The sequence below is a fragment of the Phyllobates terribilis genome, unplaced genomic scaffold, assembly GCF_046119375.1.
Source record: "Phyllobates terribilis strain yellow unplaced genomic scaffold, ASM4611937v1 Scaffold_1__5_contigs__length_1240528914, whole genome shotgun sequence".
In the NCBI taxonomy this organism is placed as follows: Eukaryota; Metazoa; Chordata; class Amphibia; order Anura; family Dendrobatidae; genus Phyllobates; species Phyllobates terribilis.
In genome coordinates, this window is record NW_027362761.1 from 466505918 (window position 1) to 466532947 (window position 27030).

The 27030-nt window shown below is 44.7% G+C and overlaps 1 long non-coding RNA gene across 1 annotated transcript; it reads left to right on the forward strand.

Moving 5' to 3' along the window:
* The first annotated feature begins 35 nt into the window (after positions 1–35).
* On the forward strand, positions 36–27030 carry LOC141265649 (uncharacterized). The gene is made up of 3 exons (XR_012320137.1): positions 36–100; positions 23490–23531; positions 25077–27030. It is a non-coding gene; the product is annotated as an uncharacterized lncRNA (long non-coding RNA).

Sequence of the window (27030 nt, forward strand, 5' to 3'; positions counted from 1 at the left end):
CTGAACGGCAGAAAACTACAACTCCCGGTGACCCCAGCGCTGCCTTACGCTCCGTCGCGCCCTCTTAGTACATGCAGAGTGAGGACGTGCGGCAGTGAAGGTCAGTAGGAGGGGAGGAAGGTTATCGGGGGTGCGCGGTAAAATAGTAAAAATGACAGGGATTATTATATATAATAGTAATAATACCGGCATAAAGGAGAGGAGACTGGAGGAAGGGTCAGATGTGACGAATAATCATACCACCAATAGCACTGCACGGCTTGGAAACGTTAGAGCTCATCAAATCAGTTCTGCTGTTACCTGTACATAAAGAAATTACAAAAAATAAAGTAACGTCTGCCCACAGTATAATCTGCCTCTCTGAGCTCAGTGATTGGCTGCAGCGGTCACTAGCAGCCTGTAAATCACTGACAGCGGCATGTCTGCATGGCGCAGGAACTCTGCTGTGCTGCAGGAAGAGACAGCTTTACCTCTGCCACATCAGAGGAGCGCGGGGAGACTGACGCTGACCTGGTCTGCGCAGCGCTTACAATCTATAGCACATAGCTTGGAAGCGCTTCCTAGCTAGAAGACCGGCCACCACTGATAGACTGCAGAGGCGGCTGGTAACCTGGGCAACGAGCTATGCACGATAAATGAAATATCCCTCCGTTATCAAGAACAAAGAGGATTTTTAACAATAAGTGAACTGCAAAGATATTGATAACCTTGAAGCGGTTAAAAGAAGAAACACGTTCATTCTTTGGGCGGCTTCATCGGAAGCTGCCCGCCCTATATACCTAAAAGTATAAAGCTGAGATGCCTGTTGTGTTTCCGCCACAAAAGCCGACGAAGCCACCGGCGAAACTGCTTCAGGAAAAACGCCTGACTGATGCGGCTTCTTTTAAAACTTGACGGTTCTGTAGGTGCCTTAAAGACGCCATTTACACATACCGCAATTCCTTAAAAACTGAAATCTCAAAAACATAAAGAAGTTACATGCTCAAGCCACCCGCTCTCTTACTTAACAGTATAGTGTGAAAGCTACTGCGGATCCACCACAAGAATGATGGCCACGCTGCCTCTAGAAAATGACCGTCAGCGTTCTCCTGAAGCGGCAACTTCGCCTGGGAAAACTTGGCAGCTGCATCGGTTTAATTACAAGTGCATCTCACTAAATTAGAATATCATCAAAACGTTAATTTATTTCAGTTCTTCAATACAAAAAGAGAAACTCATATTATATAGAGTCATTATATAGAGGCCTTTCACTGGTATATACTTCTCACTCCTATGTGTGATCTATCCTGAAAACTGCCTTGTTCCTCCTTGCAATGCTCTGCAGCCTTTCACTTGTATATACTTCACACTCCTCTACATTGTTTAATCCATGATACTTTAAGGTCATCACACTTACTTTAAATTTTTATGATCCATGTAGAGTTGCCAGTCTGTTTTTTTTTTTTTCCTGCAGTTTATGGTCTGCTGTTGTCTTAACCTAGTGATTGATTGCTAACGAGTTAAATCTGTGTAGATCTAAGCAGATACGTCCCTATATATTGAGACATAGTCAAGGGGCAGCATTTATGCATATAGCATTTATGCATGCTTTATCGAAGTGCCATAATTTATCAAAGTGCCGCGGCAGTTAGAAAATGGCAGTTGGACAGGGCAGGAGACAGGTAAAACATGCAAGACAATTAAACAAACTTGCTTCCAGGTCATCTTTTTGGCAAACTATGCACCATTTGTATCTGTGCCATTTATATTCTGGCTGCTACAATCATCCACATTCACCGTTCTCCCACAAATTCGGCACACTTCATCCATATTAACCCCTCTCTCCTCTCTTCTCCTATGTACAGTTGTCATGCTCTCTTCACAACGTTATACCACGCAGATCCATTCATTCCCACCATACAACACAGGAAACGCTCTCACAAATCACTCAACCATCTGCTCACTCTCTTTATCTTCCTTCTATTAGTCGCAGGTGATATTTCTCCCAACCCAGGAACCTCCAGTAATAATAACACTAACTCTTTCCCTATTTCATTCAGAAACCCTGCTAATCTCATTAATATTCCCTGCATATCTTCTGTCTCATTCAACTGTGCCCTTTGGAATGCGCGCTCAGCTTGTAATAAACTCTCTTACATCCATGACTTTTTCCTCTCTAATTCCCTCAACATTCTTGCTCTCACCGAAACCTGGATCCAGCAGTCGGACACCACCGCCGCGATAGCTCTCTCCTATGGTGGCCTACATTTCTCTCATACCCCGCGACCTGACAACAGATCAGGGGGAGGTGTTGGTCTGCTTCTTTCAAAAAATGTACTTTTCAGGTTATCCCCCCTGTACCCTCCCTTATCTTCCCGTCTTTTGAGGCCCACACAGTCAGACTCTACCGGCCCTTCGCCCTGCGAGTGGCGGTTGTCTATCGCCCTCCAGGTCCCCCCCGTCAATTTCTGGATCACTTTGCTGCCTGGCTTCCAAATTTTCTATCCTGCGACATCCCCACGATAATCATGGGAGATTTTAACATCCCAATTGGCGATCCTCTCTCCCCATCTGCCACGCATCTTTTATCACTAACCTCCTCCTTCGGCCTTTCACAGCTTGCTAATTCTCCTACACATGAGGACGGGAACACATTGGACCTGATCTTCTCCCGGCTTTGCTCAGTATATGACTTTACTAACTCTCCCCTTCCACTCTGACCATAATCATCTTTCATTCTCTGTCAAGAACTGTGACTCTACTCAAGACACCCTCACTTTCCACACTTATAGAAATATACACGCCATTAACACCCAGAAATTTATAAAAAGGTTGCAATCATCATTGGCCCCAATCTCCTCCCTCTCATGTCCCGACTCTGCATTGAAGCATTATAACAAAATAATGCTATGCGCCCTGGATGAAGCCGCACCTCCTACACAAAGAAAAATTCAGCATAGACGGCGACAACCCTGGCACACGCCTCAAACACGTCTTCTCCAAAGGTACTCCAGGTGCGCTGAACGGCTGTGGAGAAAATCAAATCTGCCCGAAGATTTCCTCCATTATAAATTTATGCTGAAAACATATAACTCTGCCCTTCACCTCTCCAAGCAAACCTACTTTAACAACCTCATCATCTCACTTTCCAATAATCCTAAACGACTCTTTGACACGTTTCATTCTCTCCTCAATCAAACAACACAGGCCCCTACCACCGACCTCAGCGCTGACGATCTGGCCAATTATTTCAAAGAAAAAAATTGACCATATCCGACAGGAAATTTTCTCCTAATCCCCAAATGTTATGCATGCTCTCTCCCGCCACATTGTCTCCTGCTCACTTTCTGACTTGAAACCAGTCACGGAAGGTGAAGTGATCAGGCTCCTTGCATCTTCTCGCCCTACCACCTGCACTAGTGACTCTATTCCCTCACATCTCCTTCAGTCCCTTGCTCCAGCTGTCACCACTCACCTAACAAAAATTTTCAACCTTTCCCTCTCATCTAGTATCTTTCCCTCTTCTTTTAAACACGCCAGCATACAACCATTACTTAAAAAACCATCCCTTGACCAGAACTGCACGGCCAGCTACAGACCTGTTTCCAATCTTCCCTTTATCTCTAAACTCCTGGAACGCCTGGTCCACTCCCGTCTCATCCGCTATCTCTCAGACAACTCTCTTCTTGACCCTTTACAATCTGGTTTCCGCTCTTTACATTCTACTGAAACTGCCCTCACTAAAGTCTCTAATGATTTACTAACAGCTAAATCTAATGGTCTCAACTCCCTGCTGATTCTCCTGGATCTCTCCGCAGCATTCGACACTGTGGATCACCAGCTCCTCCTCACTATGCTCCGCACTATTGGCCTCAAGGACACTGTTCTCTCCTGGGTCTCCTCCTATCTCTCTGACCGCTCCTTCTCTGTGTCTTTTGCTGGCTCCTCCTCCTCCCTACTTCCCCTTACTATCGGGGTTCCTCATGGATCAGTCCTAGGCCCCCTTCTTTTCTCCTTATACACCGCTCCTATTGGACAAACAATCAGCAGATTCGGTTTTCAGTACCATCTCTATGCTGATGACACCCAATTATACACCTCTGCTTCGGCCATTACCCCTGCATTACTACAAAAGACCAGTGATTGTCTTTCTGCTGTGTCTAACATTATGTCCTCCCTCTACCTAAAACTGAATCTGTGAAAAACTGAACTACTCGTCTTTCCTCCATCCACTAACCTACCTGTGCCCGATATTGCCATTTCTGTTTGTGGCTCAACCATTACTCCCCAGCAACAAGCCCGCTGTCTTGGGGTCATTTTTGATTCAGATCTTTCTTTCACTCCTGACATCAAATCACTCGCTTGTTCATGTCATCTACACCTCAAAAACATCTCAAGAATCAGGACTTTTCTCACCTTTGACTCGGCAAAAACTCTTACTGTAGCTCTTATTCATTCTCGTCTTGACTATTGCAATGCTCTACTAATCGGTCTCCCTCTTACTAAACTCTCCCCTCTCCAATCCGTCCTTAACGCAGCAGCCAGGATCATATTCCTCGCCAACCGCTATGCCGATGCCTCTTCCCTGGTTGCCCATCCAATAAAGAGTTCAATGTAAACTTATCACGCTTACCCACAAAGTGCTCCATGCTTCAGTACCCCCCTACATCTCCTCTCTTGTCTCAGTCTACCACCTTACACGTGCCCTCCGTTCTGCTAATGACTTAAAACTAAAATCCTCCATAATCCGAACTTCCCACTCCCGTCTCCAAGATTTCTCGCGTGCTGCGCCAATTCTTTGGAATGCACTACCCAGGACAGTAAGATTAATTCCCAATACCCACAGTTTCAAGCGAACCCTAAAAACACATTTCTTTAGACTGGCATGTATTATTATTTATCCTATTTAGTATATCAAGGCTGCATTATACAATATATGTACTTTTTACCTTTTGTGTCTCCACCATTTCCTCATAGACTGTAAGCTTGCCAGCAGGGCCCTCACTCCTTTCGATATGAGATATGCTTATTCTGTATTGTCTGTATATGTCTCCCCTAAAATTTGTAAAGTGCTGCGGAATATGTTGGATCTATAAAAATAAAAGCTATTATTATTAGTCATTACAGAGTGATCTATTTCAACCATTACATTATTACAGCCAATGAAAACACAAAAGTCATTATCTCAGTAAATTAGAATACTTTATAACAACAGCTTGAAAAATGTTTTTAAAATCCAAAATTTTGCCTACTGAAATGTATGTTCAGTAAATGCACTCAATGCTTGGTCGGTGGTCCTTTTGCATCAATTACTGCATCAATGCGGCGTGGCATGGAGGCGATCAGTCTGTGGCACTGCTGAGGTGTTATGGAAGCCCAGGTTGATTTGATAGCAGCCTTCAGCTCGTCTGCATTGTTGGGTCTGGTGTCTTCCATCTTCCTCTTGACAATACCCCATAGATTCTCTATGGGGTTAAGGTCAGGCGAGTTTGCTGGCCAATCAAGCGCAGTGATACTGTTGTTTTTAAACCTGGTTTTGGTACTTTTGGTAGTGTGGACAGGTGCTAAGTCCTGCTGGAGAATGACATTTCCACCTCCAACAAGCTTGTCGGCAGAGGGAAGCATGAAGTGCTCTAAAATTTCCTGGTAGACGACTGCGCTGACTTTGGTCTTGATAATACACAGTGGACCTAAACCAGCAGATGACATGGCTCCCCAAACCATCACTGATTGTGGACAATTCACACTAGACCTCAAGCAGCTTTGATTGTGTGCCTCTCCACTCTTCCTCCAGACTCTGGGACCTTGATTTCAAAATAAAATGCAAAATTTACTTTCATCTGAAAACAACACCTTGGACCACTGAGCAACAGTCCAGGTCATTTTCTCTTTGTCCCAGGTAAGGCGCTTCTGGCATTGTCTATTGGTCATGAGTGGCTTGACACAAGGAATGCGACACTTGTAGCCCATGTCCTGGATACGTCTGTGTGTGGTGGCTCTTGAAGCAATGACTCCAGCAGCAGTCCACTCTTTGTGAATCTCCCCCAAATTTTTGAATGGCCTTTTCTTAACAATCCTTTCAAGGCTGCGGTTATCCCGGTTGCTTGTGCTGCTTTTTCTACCACACTTTAAACTTCCACTCAACTTTCCATTAATATGCTTGGATACAGCAGTCTGTAAGCAGCCAGCTTCTTTAGCAATGACCTTTTGTGGCTTACCCTCCTTGTGGAGTGTGTCAATGACTACCTTCTGGACATCAGTCAAGTCAGCAGTCTTCTCCATGTTTGTAGAGCCTACTGAAACTGACTAAGGGACCTTTTTAAATGCATCGGAAGCCGTTGCAGATGTTTTTTGATCATTATTCTAATTTACTGAGATAATGACTTTTGTGTTTTCATCGTCTGTAAGCCATAATCCTCAACATTAACAAATATAAACACTTGAAATAGATCACTCTGTTTGTAATGACTCTATATAATATGAGTTTCACTTTTTGTATTGAAGAACTGAAATAAATTAACATTTTGATGATATTCTAATTTAGTGAGAAGCACTTTTAATTAAAATAGGTAATTTGATGGAGAGCAGACACAATGTCTGTACACAGATCCTGGGTGGTGACACTTCCCACATATGGGTAAATAAGTTTCCTGTCTTCTAAAGCAACACCAGACAATTACTGTCAAAGTCCTGGCTCCAGTGTCCTGTTATAAATGTTTTTTTTGTGACAGTCATAGGTCCTATTGTTATGGGAGATGTATTTTTGGCATCGTGAACCCAGGACGAACGCAATGTACATACAGTGGCTTACGAAAGTATTCGCCCTCCTTGGCTTTTTATCTATTTTGTTAAATTACAACCAGGGTTTAAATATTTTTGTAATTCGATTTGTGTGTGATGCATCAGCACTAAATAGTCTAAGTTGGTTAAGTGAAGTGAGAAAAATATAGTCAAATATGTATTCACCCCTTTTGCTATGAAGCCCTTAAAAATTTCTGGTGCAAGCAATTCCCTTCATAAGTCACATTTTTAGTGAAAGGAAGACTAACTGTGTGCAATATAAGTGTCACATGGTCTGTCAGTATATACACAACTTTTCTGAAAGACCAAAGAGGCTGCAACACCATTAATCAAGAGGCACCACTAACCAAACAACACAATGAAACCAAGGAGATCTCCAAACAAGTCAGGGACAAAGTTGATGAGAAGTACAAGTCAGGGTTGGGTTATAAAAAGAATATCCCAATCTCTTAGGATCCCCAGTGCACAATCAAATCCATTATGTTATGCACACGCCCGGGCTAAGCGGCGTGTGCGTGTGATTGTAGTGATTCCACTGGACCGTGCCGGAGAGTGAATGCCTGGAGGGGCGTGACTAAGTATTCACCCGATCCGACCAGGGTCGCACGACGGCATACGACGCCAGTGCACCAAGGAGGAACCGAGCAGAGGGACCAGGTGCTACTCCAGGACAGACCCCGGACACGGCTGTTGACCCACACAGGGGAATACAGGAACAGGCTGGTAGGCTGGCACACAGACTGGTGGGTATAGGCAGGCACGACTGGTATGCAGGCAGGCGGGTATGCAGGCAGGGGGGTAAAGGCAAGCACAGCTAGAGTGCAGACAGGGAGGCACTAGCAGGTAGGAACACAGGCGGGATAGGACCCAGTACACACCGGGACTCAGGAACAATACAGGCAGAGGGTTACAGGCAAGCACTGCTAGAGTGCAGACAAGGCTGAGCAGGGAGGACAGGGCTCTGTTCACACGGAACAGACAGGAAGGGAAAGACAGAGCCAGATACTCACACAGTACTTGCAGAGAAAACAAGCAGGAGTTAGGTACGAGTTCAGACTCTGCAGAAAAAGGAAGGGAACGGACATAGAGGCAAAACAGGTAAAGGACAGGAGAGTGTTCAGACTGGAACTGAGTGTACGGAGGAGACCGACACTGCAGCGGGATACAGGAGCGGGTCTGGGAATACGGCCCCCAGAGAGGCGGAACGAACAGGCAAGGAGCGTGTTCAGACAGGACAGACCAGAAACAGGAGCGGGTCTAGGAAATCGGCCACTAGAAGGCGGAACGAACAGGCAAGGAGCGTGTTCAGACAGGACAGACAAGAGAGCACAGAAAGGACTCAGTTCAGACACGGGAACTAATACCGCAAAGCAGGAGACATACAGGACTTAGTTCAGACACGGGAACTAATACCGCAAAGCAGGAGACATACAGGACACAGTTCAGACACGGGAGCTGATACCGCAAAGCAGGAGACATACAGGACTCAGTTCAGACACGGGAACTGATACAAAAAGCAGGAGACATACAGGACTCAGTTCAGACACGGGAACTGATACAAAAAGCAGGAGACATACAGGACTTAGTTCAGACACGGGAACTAATACCGCAAAGCAGGAGACATACAGGACTAAGTTCAGACAGGCCTGGAAATACAGCCTCCAGGAAAGGCAGACAAGGAAACAAAGACGGGACCTGGCACCTTCAGAGTGCAAGCACACACTGAAGGAAAACACTATGCTCAGGCAGGGATAGAAGGGAGCTGCTGAGCTATATACCAAGTGTCAGACAGCAATAGGCTGAGGACGCACAAGGGGCGTGACCCACAGCAGGTACAAAAAGCAGGAAGTGATCGGGCGCCGCCCTTAAGCAGCAGAAACAGACACAAACAGACAGCATGGAGGGAAGCCAGAGAGACATTCTGGACAGGAGATCAAGTGCGCTCTCTTGCACAGTGGGAGATGGACCACCATGCAAGGACGCCGCCAGGTATGTTACAGTACCTCCCCCCTTACGCCCCCTCTTCTTCAGACCTGCCAGAATCTTCCGCAGGGAATTCGAGGACCAGTCGTTCACTGGGTTGGAGGGGGACAGAGACTTGAGGGTAATCTCTGCTTCGAGGTACATCTTGTCAAGCTCACAGGAAAAAATAGACGGGTTATCAGGTACATAATGAGGAAAAGTCACTGTCTCTTTGTTATCTGGTGGTACCCCGGAGGATTCAGGAAACAACTGGAGGTCCTCCGCCGGGTCAGAAGAGTGCAGAGGCTCAGAGAAAACAACTGCTTCAGAGTACACTAGGTCGGACTCACTGGAGGAAGCAGGCGAGGTATCGGGTACCGAGTATAGGAAAGTCTCTGTCCATTCACCACCAGGTGGCACCCCGAAGGGTTCTGAACACAACTGGAGGTCCTCCGCCTGGTCGGAGGGGTGTAGAGACTCGGGAGTAACCTCTGCTTCGGAGTACACTAGGTTGGACTCACTGGAGGAAGCAGGCGAGGTATCGGGTACCGAGTATAGGAAAGTCTCTGTCCATTCACCACCAGGTGGCACCCCGAAGGGTTCTGAACACAACTGGAGGTCCTCCGCCTGGTCGGAGGGGTGTAGAGACTCGGGAGTAACTTCTGCTTCGGAGTACACAAGGTTGGACTCACTGGACGAAGCGAGCGAGGTATCAGGTACAGAGTATAGGAGAGTCTCTGTCCTTTCGTTACCAGGTAGCACCCCGAAGGGTTCAGGAGACAACTGGAGATCCTCCGCCTGGTCGGAGGGGTGTAGAGACTCGGAGGTAACTACCACTTTGGGGTACCCATTGTCAGGCTCACAGGACGAAGCGGACAAAGTATTGAGTACCGGGTGTAGAGAACTCTCTCTCCATTTGTCATCGAGTGGTATCCCGGAGGATTCAGGAGGCAACAGGGGATCCTCCGCCAGGTAGTAGAGGTGCACAGACTCAGAGGTAACCACAGCTTTGGAGCATCCTTGGACATGCACACCGGTTAAAGAGAGAGAAGCATCTGATGCCGGGTGCAGGAAGTTCTCCTGTGTGGAGTCTGGATGGGCAGAAGTCTCTTCAGGCAGGAGAACTGGTGCACTACCCACGCACATTACCCATTGGGGTTTCTCCGGGATACAGGGAGATGAAGCTTCAGTAGGGACTTCAAGGTTGGGGTCAGGAGGTCTCAGGGAGGACAGACCCTGGCGTGACAGCTTGCCTCTACGTCTAGCACGTCTGGACTGCCTCTTGAGGTTGAGAGAAGTATTCCGGAAAGCGTAGTCACCCTGTGAGGATTCTGGGTGGGCAGTAGTCTCATTGGGCTGGAGGACTATTGCGCTACCCACACACATTACCCATCGGGGCTGCTCCGGGATATTGGGAGGTGAAGCTTCAGCAGGAGCCTCCGGGTTAGGATCATCGAAGACCATTAGAAAGGCCACCAGGAAGGCCATTAGGTCCCGGAGGATCGGATCCTGTGTTTCATATAGGGGGTTGATCCATTCCAAGGCATCACCCGCCAGGTAAGACATCATAAAGGCCACTTTAGCCCAATCGGAAGGAAATTAGAGAGGGTAGGCCTTAAAGTGTAGCATGCATTGCTCCACAAATGCACGACACTGTCTTGGATCCCCATAGTAACGTGGCGGATCCGCAGGAACGAGAGCTGATAGATCCATCTGGACGGTGCGTAATTTCGCCTGGAACTCAGCTAAGAGAAAAAAAATTTATTTATTTATTTTAATGCATATATTCGCTGGAAAACTTCTCAGAGGGCGAAGGCCGTGGGGCTCAACGGGAACCATGGCCTGAGCATGCTGTTATGCACACGCCCGGGCTAAGCGGCGTGTGCGTGTGATTGTAGTGATTCCACTGGACCGTGCCGGAGAGTGAATGCCTGGAGGGGCGTGACTAAGTATTCACCCGATCCGACCAGGGTCGCACGACGGCATACGACGCCAGTGCACCAAGGAGGAACCGAGCAGAGGGACCAGGTGCTACTCCAGGACAGACCCCGGACACGGCTGTTGACCCACACAGGGGAATACAGGAACAGGCTGGTAGGCTGGCACACAGACTGGTGGGTATAGGCAGGCACGACTGGTATGCAGGCAGGCGGGTATGCAGGCAGGGGGGTAAAGGCAAGCACAGCTAGAGTGCAGACAGGGAGGCACTAGCAGGTAGGAACACAGGCGGGATAGGACCCAGTACACACCGGGACTCAGGAACAATACAGGCAGAGGGTTACAGGCAAGCACTGCTAGAGTGCAGACAAGGCTGAGCAGGGAGGACAGGGCTCTGTTCACACGGAACAGACAGGAAGGGAAAGACAGAGCCAGATACTCACACAGTACTTGCAGAGAAAACAAGCAGGAGTTAGGTACGAGTTCAGACTCTGCAGAAAAAGGAAGGGAACGGACATAGAGGCAAAACAGGTAAAGGACAGGAGAGTGTTCAGACTGGAACTGAGTGTACGGAGGAGACCGACACTGCAGCGGGATACAGGAGCGGGTCTGGGAATACGGCCCCCAGAGAGGCGGAACGAACAGGCAAGGAGCGTGTTCAGACAGGACAGACCAGAAACAGGAGCGGGTCTAGGAAATCGGCCACTAGAAGGCGGAACGAACAGGCAAGGAGCGTGTTCAGACAGGACAGACAAGAGAACACAGAAAGGACTCAGTTCAGACACGGGAACTAATACCGCAAAGCAGGAGACATACAGGACTTAGTTCAGACACGGGAACTAATACCGCAAAGCAGGAGACATACAGGACACAGTTCAGACACGGGAGCTGATACCGCAAAGCAGGAGACATACAGGACTCAGTTCAGACACGGGAACTGATACAAAAAGCAGGAGACATACAGGACTCAGTTCAGACACGGGAACTGATACAAAAAGCAGGAGACATACAGGACTTAGTTCAGACACGGGAACTAATACCGCAAAGCAGGAGACATACAGGACTAAGTTCAGACAGGCCTGGAAATACAGCCTCCAGGAAAGGCAGACAAGGAAACAAAGACGGGACCTGGCACCTTCAGAGTGCAAGCACACACTGAAGGAAAACACTATGCTCAGGCAGGGATAGAAGGGAGCTGCTGAGCTATATACCAAGTGTCAGACAGCAATAGGCTGAGGACGCACAAGGGGCGTGACCCACAGCAGGTACAAAAAGCAGGAAGTGATCGGGCGCCGCCCTTAAGCAGCAGAAACAGACACAAACAGACAGCATGGAGGGAAGCCAGAGAGACATTCTGGACAGGAGATCAAGTGCGCTCTCTTGCACAGTGGGAGATGGACCACCATGCAAGGACGCCGCCAGGTATGTTACACATTATCATCAAATGGAATGAACATGGTTCCAGAACAAACCTGTCGAGAGGACTGACCACCAAAACTCTCAGCCCATGCAAGGAGAGCATTAATCAGAGTCAGCACAGAGACCAAAAGTGACACTGAATGAGCTGCAGAGATCCCAAGCAGAGACTGAAGTATTTGTCCATATGACCGCAATGAGCCGTACACTCCATAGAGGTGGCCTTTATGGAAGAGTGGCCAGAAACAAGCCTTTACTTTTTACTTACACACAAAAATTGTAAGGCTCATTTTGAGACTTGTGGGAGACTCCCCAAATGTATGGAGGAAGGTGCTGTGGTCAGATGAGACCAAAATTCAACTTTTTAGCCTCCAAGGTAAACGCTATGATTGAAGCCAAACTAACACAGCTCATCATCCCAAGAACACCATCCCCACAGTGAAACATGGTGGTGGCAGCATCATGCTGTGGGGATGTTTTTCGGCAGCAGGGACAGGGAAAATGGTCCGAGTCGAGGGGAAGTTAGATTGTGCGAAATACAGGGATATTCTTGAGCAAAACTTGCGTCAGTCTGTTAGTGATTTGAGTCTAGGGCGGAGGTTCACCTTCTAACAAGACAATGACCCAAAGCATACTGCTAAAGCAACACTGAAGTGGTTTAAGGGGAGCGTGTAAATGTTTTGGAGTGGCCTAGTCAAAGCCCAGACCTTAATCCAATTGAAAATCTGTGGTCAGACTTGCAGATTGCTGTTCACCAGAGGAAACCATCTAACTTGAAGGAGCTGGATCAGTTTTGCCTTGAGAAATGGGCAAAAATCCCAGTGGCAAGATGTGGGAAGTTTATAGATACTTATCCAAAGCGACTTGCAGCTGTAATTGCTGCAAAAGGAGGCTCTACAAAGTATTGACTTTAGGGGGGTGAATAGTTATGCACACTGAAGTTTTCAGTTATTTTGTCCTATTAGTTGTTTGCTGCACAATAAACAGAAAACTAAATGTTCACAGTTGTAGGCATGTTCTTTACATGAACTGATGCAAACTCTTAAAAAAACAGTGAAATTCCAGGTTGTCAGGTAGCAAAACATGAAAAATGCCAAGGGGGTGAATATTTTTGCAAGCTACTGTAGTTTTATTGTAGTGCAGCGTGCCGATCAGCCCCGAATTAATATCGTCCAGATGAACAAAGTTGGATATGCCATGTCACATACAGTCATGGCCAAAAGTGTTGGCACCCTTGAAATTGTTCCAGAAAATGAATTATTTCTCCCAGAAAATTATTGCAATTACTCATGTTTTGTTATACACGTTGATTTCCTTGGTGTGTACTGGAGCAAAACAAAAATAACAGAAAAAAAGGCAAATTGGACATCATTTCACACAAAACCTCAAAAATGGCTCAGACAAAATTGTTGGCACCCTCAAAGCCGGAGGTCACTGGAGCGGAAGTCAGTGACTCGCTGGCGCCTGTGCACAAGATCACTGCTGTACACTGAATATAGACCGGAGGAAAAAGTGCACCTTGCGTAAATGGTGAAGTGCACATGCGCGGGATTTGGCCACCGAAACTGCACGTCACAGGGCACTGTGACATGCAGGAGAGGGGGGAAACATTGTAATTCACACAGGAGGCGTGGATTTCTTGTGGGCTATGGGCCTGCAAGCCATCAGAAACCTGATTGAATAAAAAGGAAATTCACAGCAACAAGACCTCTAATATGAGACATACAGGTAGGTATAGATTTCCATTTCTATCACCTATATGTCCATATTAGTAGGTCAGATAAGTGCCAGAGGATGACAGATTCTCTTTAATATAAGGTTGCACACCCTTTGGAATAAATGACTTCAAACGCTTCCTTTAACCATCAACAAGCTTCTTACACCTCTCAACTTGAATTTTGGACCACTCTTTTTTTGCAAACTGCTCCAGGTCTCTCATATTTGAAGGGTGCCTTCATCCAACAGCAAATTTACAGTGGGTACAGAAAGTATTCAGACCCCTTTAAATTTTTCACTCTTTGTTTCGTTGAAGCCATTTGGTAATTTCTAAAAAGTTCATTTTTTTCTCATTAAAGTACACTCTGCACCCCATCTTGACTGAAAAAAAAACATGTAGAAACTTTTGCAAATTTAATAAAAATGAAAAACTGAAATATCACATGGTCATAAGTATTCAGACCCTTTGCTCAGTATTGAGTAGTAGCAGCCTTTTGACCTAGTACAGCCATGGGTCTTCTTGGGAATGATGCAACAAGTTTTTCACACCTGGATTTGGGGATCCTCTGCCATTCTTCCTTGCAGATCCTCTCCAGTTCTGTCAGATTGGATGGTGAACGTTGGTGGACAGCCATTTTCAGGTCTCTCCAGAGATGCTCAATTGGGTTGAGGTCAGGACTTTGCCTGGGCCAGTCAAGAATGGTTACAGAGTTGTTCTGAAGCCACTCCTTTGTTATTTTAGCTGTGTTCTTAGGGTCATTGTCTTGTTGGAAGGTGAACTTTCGGCCAAGTCTGAGGTCCAGAGCACTCTGGAAGAGGTTTTCATCCGGGATATCTCTGTACTTGGCCGCATTCATGTTTCCTTCAATTGCAACCAGTCATCCTGTCCCTGCAGCTGAAAAACACCCCCATAGCATGATGCTGCCACCACCATGTTTCACTGTTGGGATTGTATTGGGCAGGTGATGAGCAGTGCCTGGTTTTCTCCACACATACCGCTTAGATTTATCACCAAAAAGTTCTATCTTCGTCTCATCAGACCAGAGAATCTTATTTCTCATAGTCTGGGAGTCCTTCATGTGTTTTTGAGCAAACTCTATGCGGGCTTTCATATGTCTTGCACTGAGGAGAGGCTTCCGTTGGGCCACTCTGCCATAAAGGCCCGACTGGTGGAGGGCTGCAGTGATAGTTGACTTTGTGGAATTTTCTCCCATCTCGCTACTGCATCTCTGGAGCTCAGCCACAGTGATCTTGGGGTTCTTCTTTACCTCTCTCACCAAGGCTCTTCTCCCACGATTGCTGTTTGGCTGAGCGGCCAGGTCTAGGAAGACTTCTGGTGGTCCCAAACGTCTTCCATTTAAGGATTATGGAGGCCACTGTGCTCTTAGGAACCTTGAGTAATGCAGAAATTCTTTTGTAACCTTGGCCAGATCTGTGCCTTGCCACCATTCTGTCTCTGAGCTCATTGGACAGTTCCTTTGAGTGCATGATTCTCATTTGGTCTGACATGCACTGTGAGCTGTGAGGTCTTATATAGACAGGTGTGTGCCTTTCCAAATCAAGTTCTATCAGTTTAATTAAACACAGCTGGACTCCAATGAAGGAGTAGAACCATCTCAAGGAGGATCACAAGGAAATGGATAGCATGGGACTTAAATATGAGTGTCTGAGCAAAGGGTCTGAATACTTATGACCATAGTGTTATGATCTGCTACAAGCACTAAGGAAAAACAGGAGATCTGTCCCTACAATAGAACTAAACTGGATCCCTACGAAGTAACGGGGAACCTGATCCTGCGATCAGACCCGCTAAAGTCCTCGGCTAGTCTGTACGAAGACCTATAGATGCAAGGGAGGGATCCCTACAAGAACTAGGGACTGGGATAAAGTTGGACACCTCCTAGCAGAAATTGTAGCAGTCAAAGACAAACACACAACAAAGAACATAGAGGTCCGAAGACCTAGCAAAACTAACAGAGAACGGTAACAGAGCACCAAGCTAGCTCAAGAGTAGTAAATACAATGAAGTCCAGCAAGGCCAGGAGGGCGGAGCCGGATTAAATAGGCAAAAATGGTCATGTGACCAGCAAACTAGAAAAAAACCTAACAGGAGAGTTCTAACAGTGCCCCCTCTTCTAAGAGGATCCTCCGGATCCCCTAGGACCAGCTTATCAGGAAACCTCCTGTGAAATGCTCTGACAAGTCTGGAAGCAGAAACATCATCCGCCCTCACCCATGAGTTATCTTCGTGTCCGAAACCCTTCCAAGCGACGAGATTCTGCAAACTCCCTCTATACCGTCTAGAATTTAGGATGCGGGAAATTTCATATTCCCCGTCCTCCACCACCGGAGGAACAGTGGCAGAGGCGTCACCAACCGACACATCAGCTTTTTTCAACAGAGAAACATGAAACACCGGATTAATCTTCCAGGAGGTAGGAACCTCCAACCTAAGAGCAGATTGGTTAACTATCTGAAGCACCTTAAAGGGCCCTACAAACTTGGAACCCAATTTTTTCGAAGGAATCCTCAATCGCAGATTCTTAGCGGACAACCAAACCATGTCACCAATAGCAAACGAAACCTCTTGCCGTTTCCTATCAAAGTACCTCTTAGATTTTTTGTTAGCCTCCTGAAGATTATCACGTACATCCGTCCAAACTCTCTCCAAATCACCGGAAAAACTCTTATCCTCCGGCACAGCCGATACCAATTTAGAGAATGACCCAAAAGACGGATGTCTCCCAGTACAACAAAAAAAAGGCGAACACCCAGCAGAAGAGGATGTATGGTTGTTAAGAGCAAATTCAGCAAGTGGCAGAAACTCAGACCACCCCTCTTGATTGTCTGCCACAAAGCAACGCAAGAACTGCTCAACATCCTGGTTCTTTCTATCTGGCCATTAGACTCAGGATGATATCCGGATGAAAACGACAAATGAACTCCCAACCTGTCACAAAAGGCACGCCAAAAACGAGCCACGAACTGAGGTCCCCTATCAGAAACAATGTCAGTAGGAACGCCATGTAGTCTGACAATTTCCTTGACAAAGGCCTTAGCGAGTGTCTTAGCGCAAGGCAGTTTGATGAAGGGAACCAAGTGACACATCTTGCTAAAACGGTCCACGACCACCCAGATGACCGTGAAACCCTCAAAGGGGGGAAGGTCAGTAATAAAGTCCATAGCCAGATGTGTCCAAGGTGCACTAGGAACCTCCAGAGGGCAAAGCAACCCCGCAGCAGTAGCATGCGAAGACTTAGATCTAGCACACACAGTACATTGACGCACCCACTTAATGACTTCCTTCTGCCATCCAGGCCACCAAAAACTGCGACCCACAAGTCTCTTTGTTTCAGAAATTCCTGGATGACCTGCCAACCGAGACTCATGACACTCAACAAACAAATCTCTCCTAAAGGTCCTAGGCACAAACAACCTCCCATTGGGAGTGTTAGATGGGGCATTCTCCTGAGCTTTAAGAATCTCATCCTCCAAAACGGAGTCCAAAGCAGCAATCACAACACCTTCTTGTAAAATGCTCTCCTCCTCCTCCTCAGCACTGACCATGGGAGAAAAGCTGCGAGACAAAGCATCCGCTTTAACATTCTTGGTACCCGGGATGTAAGTAACGGAAAAATTAAACCACGAGAAAAAAAGTGCCCACCTAGCCTGACGGGCATTCAAGCGCTTGGCAGCATCAAGATAGATCAGATTTTTATGATCAGTGAAAACATGAATGGGAAATTCAGCACCTTCCAAGAGATGACGCCAGTGTTCAAATGCGAGTTTAATAGCCAGCAATTCCCGATTACCAATATCGTAATTAAGTTCAGTCTCAGAATTTTTTTTTGAAAAAAAGGCACAGGGATGTACTCCATCCTTGCTTTCCTGAGACAACACCGCACCGACCTCCACAGAAGAAGCATCAACCTCAACCAAAAACGGCTTAGGCACATCAGGCTGCATAAGGATGGGGGCAGAGGTGAACCTCTCCTTTAGAAACACAAACGCTTCAATGGCCTCAGTAGTCCACTGAACCACATTAGCACCTTTCCTAGTGAGATCGGTCAGCGGTTTGACAATGATAGAAAAATTTTTTATGAATTTTCTGTAATAATTGGCGAAACCCAAAAACCTCTGTATCGATTTCAAACCAATAGGCCTAGGCCATTCCTGCACAGCTTGAACTTTAACCGGGTCCATCTCAAAACCTTCACTGGAGATAATGTAACCCAAAAAACTAATTCTCTGTACAGCGAACTCACATTTCTCTAGCTTAGCAAAAAGCGAATTGTCTATTAATAACTGTAAAACCTCACGTACGCTCCGCCATTTAGACTCCAGATCAGGCGAATAAATCAGAATGTCATCCAAATACACAACCACATTTTTGCCAATCAAAGGTCTAAGGATGTCATTAATAAGATTCTGAAAAAATGCTGGAGCATTGGTAAGACCAAAAGGCATAACCAGATTCTCAAAATGACCCACAGGAGTGTTAAAAGCAGTCTTCCATTCATCACCCTCCTTCATGCGCAACAAATTGTATGCCCCCCGGAGATCAATTTTAGAGAACCACTTGGCCCCCACTAACTGGTTAAACAAATCAGGAATCAATGGCAGTGGGTAAGGATTGCGTACAGTAATTTTATTAATCTCATGAAAGTCCAGGCAAGGACGTAAACCGCCATCTTTCTTTTTAACAAAAAAAAATCCAACAGCCACAGGAGACTTGGAAGGCCTAATGTGACCGGCAGCCAAGCTTGTCTGTATGTATTCCTCCAAAGCCTTTCTCTCAGGAATAGTAAGATTAAATAAACGACTTTTAGGAAGAGTCGCTCCAGGGACAAATTCAATGGTACAATCATAGTCTCTATGGGGAGGCAAAATTTGTGACTCCTCCTCAGAAAAAACTCTCCAAAAATCCTGAATAGGTACAGGTAATTCCCCTTTTTCCACCGCAGCAATACGTCCGTAACAACACTTGTCATAACACTTAGGACTCCAGGACTTAATTTCATTGGTAGACCAATCCAGTACAGGATTGTGCAATTTTAACCAGGGCAACCCCAATATTACTGGAGAAGGCAAATTATTCAATACCACCAAATCCAAATTCTCTTGATGAACACCATTAATAGTGAGGGGAAACTCACAGACCTTGTGAGTAACACTCTTCAAGGGAGAGCCATCAACAGAAACCACAGCAATAGGGGATGACAAAGGTTTAGGTTTTAATGTAAGTTTTTCCAAGAATCCCCCATCAATCACATTCAGAGTAGAACCACAATCCACAAATACCCGAAATTCAATTAATTCATCCTGAGCAGCGGTAGTAGCAGATAGGAATACTCCCTTTGCATTTAAACAGGCAATACGGGCGTAACTGACCATTTTATTTTCTTTGTTCATACGAAGCACACAGTTCTTAATAAGATGACCAGAATTTCCGCAATAGAAGCACAAACCTTCAGAAAGTCTGCGGTCTTTTTCCTGAGAGCGGGGTGTCATCGCCCCAATCTCCATCGGCTCTCCTTTGTCAGCACAGACCCTCTCAAGACTCGGAGCTGACATAGCAGAGGATTTGCTTTCATTAACCCTTGCACGCAGTCTCCTGTCCACCCATATAGCTAATTGCATTGCCTCCTGCAAGTTTCTAGGTGTGGGATAAGCAATCAGCAAATCTTTAACCCTTTCACCTAGCCCCGCAAGAAACAAACTTTTCAAAGCTGAATCGTTCCACCCCACCTGGGCAGACCACCGACGGAAGTGAGAACAATACTTTTCCACATTACCTGATCCCTGCCTCAGATGTCTCAATTCAGACTCAGCAGATGAGACACGATCAGGATCATCGTACAACAAACCCAAAGCAGAAAAAAAACTATCCACTGATCTAAAGCAAGGATCACTAGGTTGGAGAGAAAAAGCCCATCCCTGAGAATCCTTTACAAAAGTGACATTATGAACCCTTTGCGCTGTGATTCATCACCAGAGGATCCGGGTCTTAAACGAAAATACAATAAACAAGCATTTTTAAAAGAAAAAAAATCTTGCTGTTCACCAAAAAATAGATCAGGCATACGTACCTTTGGCTCTACCAAATGTGCTCCAGAACAGCTACTCACGTGTTGTTGGAGCTCGGCCACCTCCAGAGAGAGTCCCTGCAAGCGTTGAGCCAAATCTTGAACCGAGACCATGATGGAAACTGGAGGTCTTTCCTTAGAGAAATTTTTTAGGCTGGACTTACTGTTATGATCTGCTACAAGCACTAAGGAAAGACAGGAGATCTGTCCCTACAATAGAACTAAACTGGATCCCTACGAAGTAATGGGGAACCTGATCCTGCGATCAGACCCGCTAAAGTCCTCGGCTAGCCTGTACGAAGACCTATAGATGCAAGGGAGGGATCCCTACAAGAACTAGGGACTGGGATAAAGTTGGACACCTCCTAGCAGAAATTGTAGCAGTCAAAGACAAACCCACAACAAAGAACATAGAGGTCCGAAGACCTAGCAAAACTAACAGAGAACGGTAACAGAGCACCAAGCTAGCTTAAGAGTAGTAAATACAATGAAGTCCAGCAAGGCCAGGAGGGCGGAGCCGGATTAAATAGGCAAAAATGGTCATGTGACCAGCAAACTAGAAAAAGACTAACAGGAGAGTTCTAACACATAGGATATTTCAGTTTTTCTTTTTTAATAAATTTGCAAAAATTTCTACATTTCTGTTTTTTTTTCAGTCAAGATGAGGTGCCGAGTGTACTAATGAGAAAAAAAATGAACTTTTTAGAATTTACCAAATGGCTGCTATGAAACAAAAAGTGAAAAATTTAAACGGGTCTGAATACTTTCCGTTCCCACTGTACGATCTCTCCACAGGTGTTCAATGGGATTTAGATTCGGAATCATTGTTGGCCACTTCAGAAATGTTTAGCACTTTGTTTCTTCTGGAAGGCCCATGACCTAGGATGCAAACCTAGCTTTCTGATATTGGGCACTACATTTAACCCTAGAACGCATACCTGGGGCCTCGCAGGCCCGCCCTGTTAATTGTTTTCTATTTTCTGCAAGATTACTTTAGTTAGAATTTTGAAACTCTAGGTATTCCTCAGGTATATAGTTGTTTGTCATTTTTGTTTGAGTTATTCCATGTTATTTGCACACGGGCCTTAAAGGCCCCAGGTATGTGAAAAAGTAGATTTTTATGGTCATGCGTTCTAGGGTTAAACCCCAAATTCTTTGGTAATCTTGAGATTTCATGATGCCTTACACACAGTCGAGGCACATAGTGCCAGTGGCCACAAAACAACCCCAAAATATCTATGATCCTCCATTATATTTGACTGTAGGTAATGTGTTCCTTTCTTTGTAGGCCTCATTCTGTTTTTGGTAAATAGTAGAATGATGTGCTTTACCAAAAAGCTCTATTTCGGTCTCTTCTGTTCACAAGATGCTTTCTCAGAAGAATTTTGACTTACACACATACATTTTGACAAACTACAGACTTGCTTTTTTTATGTCTCTGTGTCAGCAGTGGTGTCCTCCTGGGTCTCCTGCCATAGCGTTTCATTTCATTCAAATGTTGATGGATAATTCGCACTGACACTGATGCACCCTGAGCCTGCAGGGCAGCTTGAATTTCTTTGGAACTTGATTGGGCCTGCTTATCCACCAATTGGACTATCCTGCATTGCAACCTTTCATCAATTTTTCTCTGCTGTCCACGTCCAGGGAGATTAGCTACAGTGCTATGGGTTGTAAACTTCTTGATGCACCATGGACAAAGGAACATCAAGATCTCTGGAGATGGATTTCTAGCTTTGACATTGTTGATATTTTTTTAACAATTTTGGTTTTCAATTTCTCAGGCAGTTCTCTTTTCCTCTTTCTGTTCTCCATTCTTAGTGTGGCACACACAGACACACAATGCAAAGATTGAGTCAACTTCTCCCCTTTTTATCTGGTTTCAGATGTGATTTTCATACTGCCCACACCTCTTACTTGACACAGGCAAGTTTGAATGAGCATCACATGCTTGAAACAAAGTTTTTTACCACCAATTTTGGAAAGGTGCCAACAATTTTGTCTGTACCATTTTGGGGATTTTGTGTGAACTTATATCCAATCTGCCTTTTTTTCTCTGTTATTTTTGTGTTCTAGTACATACAAAGGAAGTAAACATCTGAATAACAAAACATGTGTAATTGCAATAATTTTCTGAAAGAAATACTTAATTTTTTGGACCTACAGGTGCATCTTTCTAAATTAGAATATTATCAAAAAGTTAATTTATTTTAGTTCTTCAATACAAAAAGTGAAACTCATATCTAGAGTCATTACAGACAGAGTGATTTATGTCAAGGGTTTATTTCTGTTAATGTTGATGATTATGGCTTATAGCCAATGAAAACACAAAAGTCATTATCTCAATAAATTAAAATAATTAACAAAAAACACCTGCAAAGGCTTCCTAAGCGTTTAAAAAGGTCTGTTACTCTGTTTCAGTAGTCTCCACAATCAAGGGGAAGACTGCTGACTTGGCAGATTTCCAGAAGGCAGTCATTGACAAACTCCACAAGTTCCCAGAGTTCCAATTTTCATTTGGAAATCAAGGTCCCAGAGTCTGGAGGAAGAGTGGAGAGGCACACAATCCAAGCTGCTTGAGGTCTAGTGTGAAGTTTCCACAATCAGTGATGGTTTGAGGAGCCATGTCATCTGCTGGTGTAGGTCCGCTGTGTTTTATCAAGACCAAAGTCAGTGCAGCCGTCTACCAGGAAATTTTAGAGCACTTCATGCTTCCTTCTGCCGACAAGCTTTTTGGAGATGGAAATTTCATTCTCCAGCAGGACTTGGCACCTGTCCACACTACCAAAAGTACCAATACCTGGTTTAAAAACAACAGTATCACTGTACTTGCTTGGCCAGCAAACTCGCCTGACCTTAACCCCATAGAGAATCTATAGGGTATTGTTAAGAGGAAGATGAGAGACACCAGACCGAATAATGCAGTCGAGCTGAAGGCTGCTATCAAATCAACCTAGGCTTCCATAACACCTTAGCAGAGCCACAGACTGATCGCCTCCATGCCACGCCACATTGACGCAGTAATTGGTGCAAAAGGAGCCCCGACCAAGTATTGAGTGCATTTACTGAACATACATTTTGGATTTTGAAAACATTTTTCAAGCTGTTGTTATAAAGTATTTTAATTAACTGAGATAATGACTTGTGTTTTCATTGGATGTAAACCATAATCATCAACATTAACAGAAATAAACACTTGAAATAGATCACTCTGTTTGTAATGGCTCTATATAATATATGAGTTTCACTTTTTGTATTCAAGAACTGAAATAAATTAACTTTTTGATGATATTCTAATTTAGTGAGATGCAACTGTATTTCAAGTTTGCCAATACTTTCCGCCAAGACTGTATCTATAGAAAGTTAAAATCATCTTATTATCTCCTGCCTGCGACCTTTAGGAGGGCAGATGTCTTGAAGATCCTAATTTTTTGGGATCAGATCCACATCTCATTGAACTGCCCCTCTGAGGTCACCAAGGAAATGTATGTGGGAGTGACTTATCTAAAAGAAGCATATTTTGAATTATAATCCTTGTTCAGTACTGGGAAATATGGCTTGCTGTATGACTGCACCATTTTTTTTCCATAGCACTCTCCTCCGCAAAGATCTGCATCATTTCCGTGACATCAGGTTTAGTACTTTTCTTTTGTTATCCCCTTTTATGTGATTATAAATACTGTATTGTCTTGTCCCCTTTGGTAATATCTTTTGTCTATTTTTATAAACACTGCTTACTTTTCTGATTAAATATATAAATTTTAATAATTTCTTTCCTCTTGCCCTATTAACCGCGTCCCTGAAGCCTTGTGAGGTTGTACGTTACCAAAACGGGTGTGCAATTAGCTAGTAAATTTTGCCTTATTGCAGAGCTTTTTGGTGACCGTACTGAAGTACATATATGTTTTATTCATTGTGTTGGAATCGGATATGTATATACTATACGTTCACTGGGAAGCGCAAAATAACCTGCCTACTAGCAAAATTATCCGTGGCCTCGTCCATCAATCGTCAGTCAATTGCGTAATTGTCCTGACGATTGGAGGCAACAGAGTGCTGGTTCCTGACAACTTGGTGGCAACGGTGGGATATCAGCGTGATCTCCTGACTGTTCCCTTACATGCACGTAACCCAAATTATCAAAAGCGTGGAGGTTCTGCTTAGTTTCTGCTCTGAAAGGGTATGTCCAAAGGAGACTTTTTGCAGAACTGAGCATAACCTCCACGTTTTACTCAGCTTTCGCCCAGTTTCTGCTAAAAAACCCCCATAAAACTCTGAGTCTTTTTGCTCAAGTTTTGCTTAAAAAACTTTAAGGGTTTCTTCTATATTCAGTGGAGTGAAAAAAGTGTCTGGAAATCGACAGTAAAAACGATGTCACAAAAGCCATGAGAAACCCTCCAAAAACCTGCCAGTTGCTAAAAGCGTCATAAAAATGCTCAGGAAATGACCGGAAAAACACCACAAAAAATGCTTCAGCAAAAAAACTCCACAGAGTTTCCTGTAGTCTCTTCTGCTTGAATAACTCAGCAGGTTTGGATGTGTTTAAAAGACATTGTTTGCACTTAGCCACTGAACAGAAACTCCAAGTTTTTCAAAAGGTTTTTAAGAGTTTTTGCTCTACAGACGGTGCAGCACTCTGCACGTCTGTTTGGAGGTGTTTTTTGCCACTTCCATCTTATCATTAGTATGTTTTTTTTCTGTATATATCCCCTGTATGCTGAATGTATAGGCCAGCATTAATAATAAGTACACTCCCCTGATGAGGCCTCAATATTGAGGCAGAACGTGTTAGGAGGGCTTTTGGGGGTTCTTTTGTTCCAGGTACTATTATAGGAAACACTTGGGTACTGCCCTTGTAAGGGCGAGAGACAAACAGGTCACGACAGGGGTTATTAGGTGCAACCCTTTTCTCCTGGTCCTGGACCATCTGTCTCTGTGTTGAAGAGGTCGCCTTCTGGTCATCCTAGGCGAATTGGGTGAGATTGTAACATTTTTTATGAGCACTGGCACCACGAGCACTTTAATAATGCTTTTTGAATTATTGTGGATTTGAGTTTTTAACTATATTTATTAAAAGTTAGGTTTTATACTCTTTTGCTGTATATATAGGTTTTCTAAAAACACCAAATTGTTAAAAGAAGTGACCTGACCATTCTTTTGGTGTTTTCCGCTCTGCAGATTCTTTGTACTTTACAATACAAGACAATGGGAAAGCTCAAAAGATGCCTGAACATTTTTTATGTTATGCCATAGTTTTTGCTTATTATACCGCTATTTATTCAATGGAGTGAAAAAACGACTGGAAAATGCCAGTAAAAAAGGCTTCACAAAAATCATGGGAAAATCCTAAAAAACCCTGCATCTTTAACTTCAAGTCCATGTTTTCTTGCCTGCGTCATCTTTGATGGCACACTAATTATTTCTTGTGATGAAATTACATTTTTTTCTGTGTCCTCTCCACATTGTTTTTTGGTAAATTACATTTTTTGCTCACGTTATACTTGTTTATTCACTATTCAAATACACATTTTGCAGTGTCTAACTTACATTCAATTTCAAGGTTGGGATTCATGCGTCCAAATAGTATTCCAAATGTTTAGGGATAGTCATTTGTGATGTTTGAATTATGTAACGGTGCCTAGTATTAGCATAAAGGCAAAATTTACTGGTATTTTCAATATCATTAAAGGGCTTTTCCGGTAAGTTCCAAATCATTGGCCTACCTTTAGGATAGTTCAAAACAGCAGATTGGCTGGTGAGTGATACCTGTCACCCCCACCTGTCTGCTATGTTTGTACCCACCCTTGAGATAGTTCAGTGATTTGGAACATATCAGACAAACCCTTTGAACTAATGTAAACCGCTTTTAGTAAAAGTGGGCACAAATCTTGCATTGTTGGTGCCAAGGTCAAAACTCTTATTATCTTCGTCCAAAAAATGCTACTGTAAAGTAGGTGATAAATAAAGATAAGGCTGTGTTTTAAATTACTACCCACCATGTTTACTGATTGGCTTAATTTAGAACTGAATCACAAAATTATAAATTGCGCTGATGACACCCAGATCTACCTCTGGCCCAGATGTCACCTCTCGGCTGTCCAGAATCCCAGCATGTCTATCAGCCGTATACTCCTTCTTCTCCTCTCACTTCCTCAATCTCAATGTGGACAAAACTGAATTCATCATCTTTCCCCCATCTCGCATATCTTCCCCACCTGATCTTTCTATCACAATAAATTACATCACACTTTCCCCTGTACTGGCAGTCCGCTGCCTCGGAGGAACCCTTGACTCTGCCCTGTCCTTCAAACCCCACATCCAAGCTCTCGCCACCTCCTGTCGCCTCCAGCTCAAAAATATTTCCAGAATCTGTCCTTTCCTCAACCCTCAATCTACTAAACTTCTTGTGCATGCCCTCATCATCTCCTGCCTCAACTACTGCAACATCCTCCTCTTGTGGCCTACCTGCTAACACTCTCGCACCCCTCCAGTCCATGCTCAACTCTGCTGCGTGATTGGTTCCTGTCTCACCTCGCTACTCCTCTGCTACCCCCCTTTGCTAATCCCTTCACTTGCTCCCAATTGCCCAGCATATCCAGTTCAAACTACTAACACTGACCTATAAGGCCATCCATAACCTTTCTCCTCCGTGCATCTCTGAACTAATCTCCCGATATAGTCCCTTATGTCATCTCCGGTCCTCCCAAGACCTCCTTCTCTCCTCCACACTTATTCTTTCCTCACCCAATCGCCTCCAAGATTTCTCCCGAATATCTCCTATCCTATGGAATTCTGTGCCTGAACACGTCTGATTAGCCTCCACATTTGGATCCTTCAGACGGAACCTGAAAACTCATTTCTTCAAGCAAGCTTACAGGCTGCCATGACCTTGCTTGCTGCCACCTCAACAACACCGGAGCTACTGCAACTGCCCCCAACCTACTGTCTCCTTCCCCGTTCCTGTAGAATGTAAGCCCATAAGGGCAGGGTCCTCTTCCTTATGTACCAGTCTATCATTGTTAGTTTGTTTACTGAGTGATATCTGTACTTGGTATGTAACCCTTTCTTATGTACAGCACCATGAAATCAATGGCGCTATATAAATAATAATAAAATTCATCGTTTTAGCAAA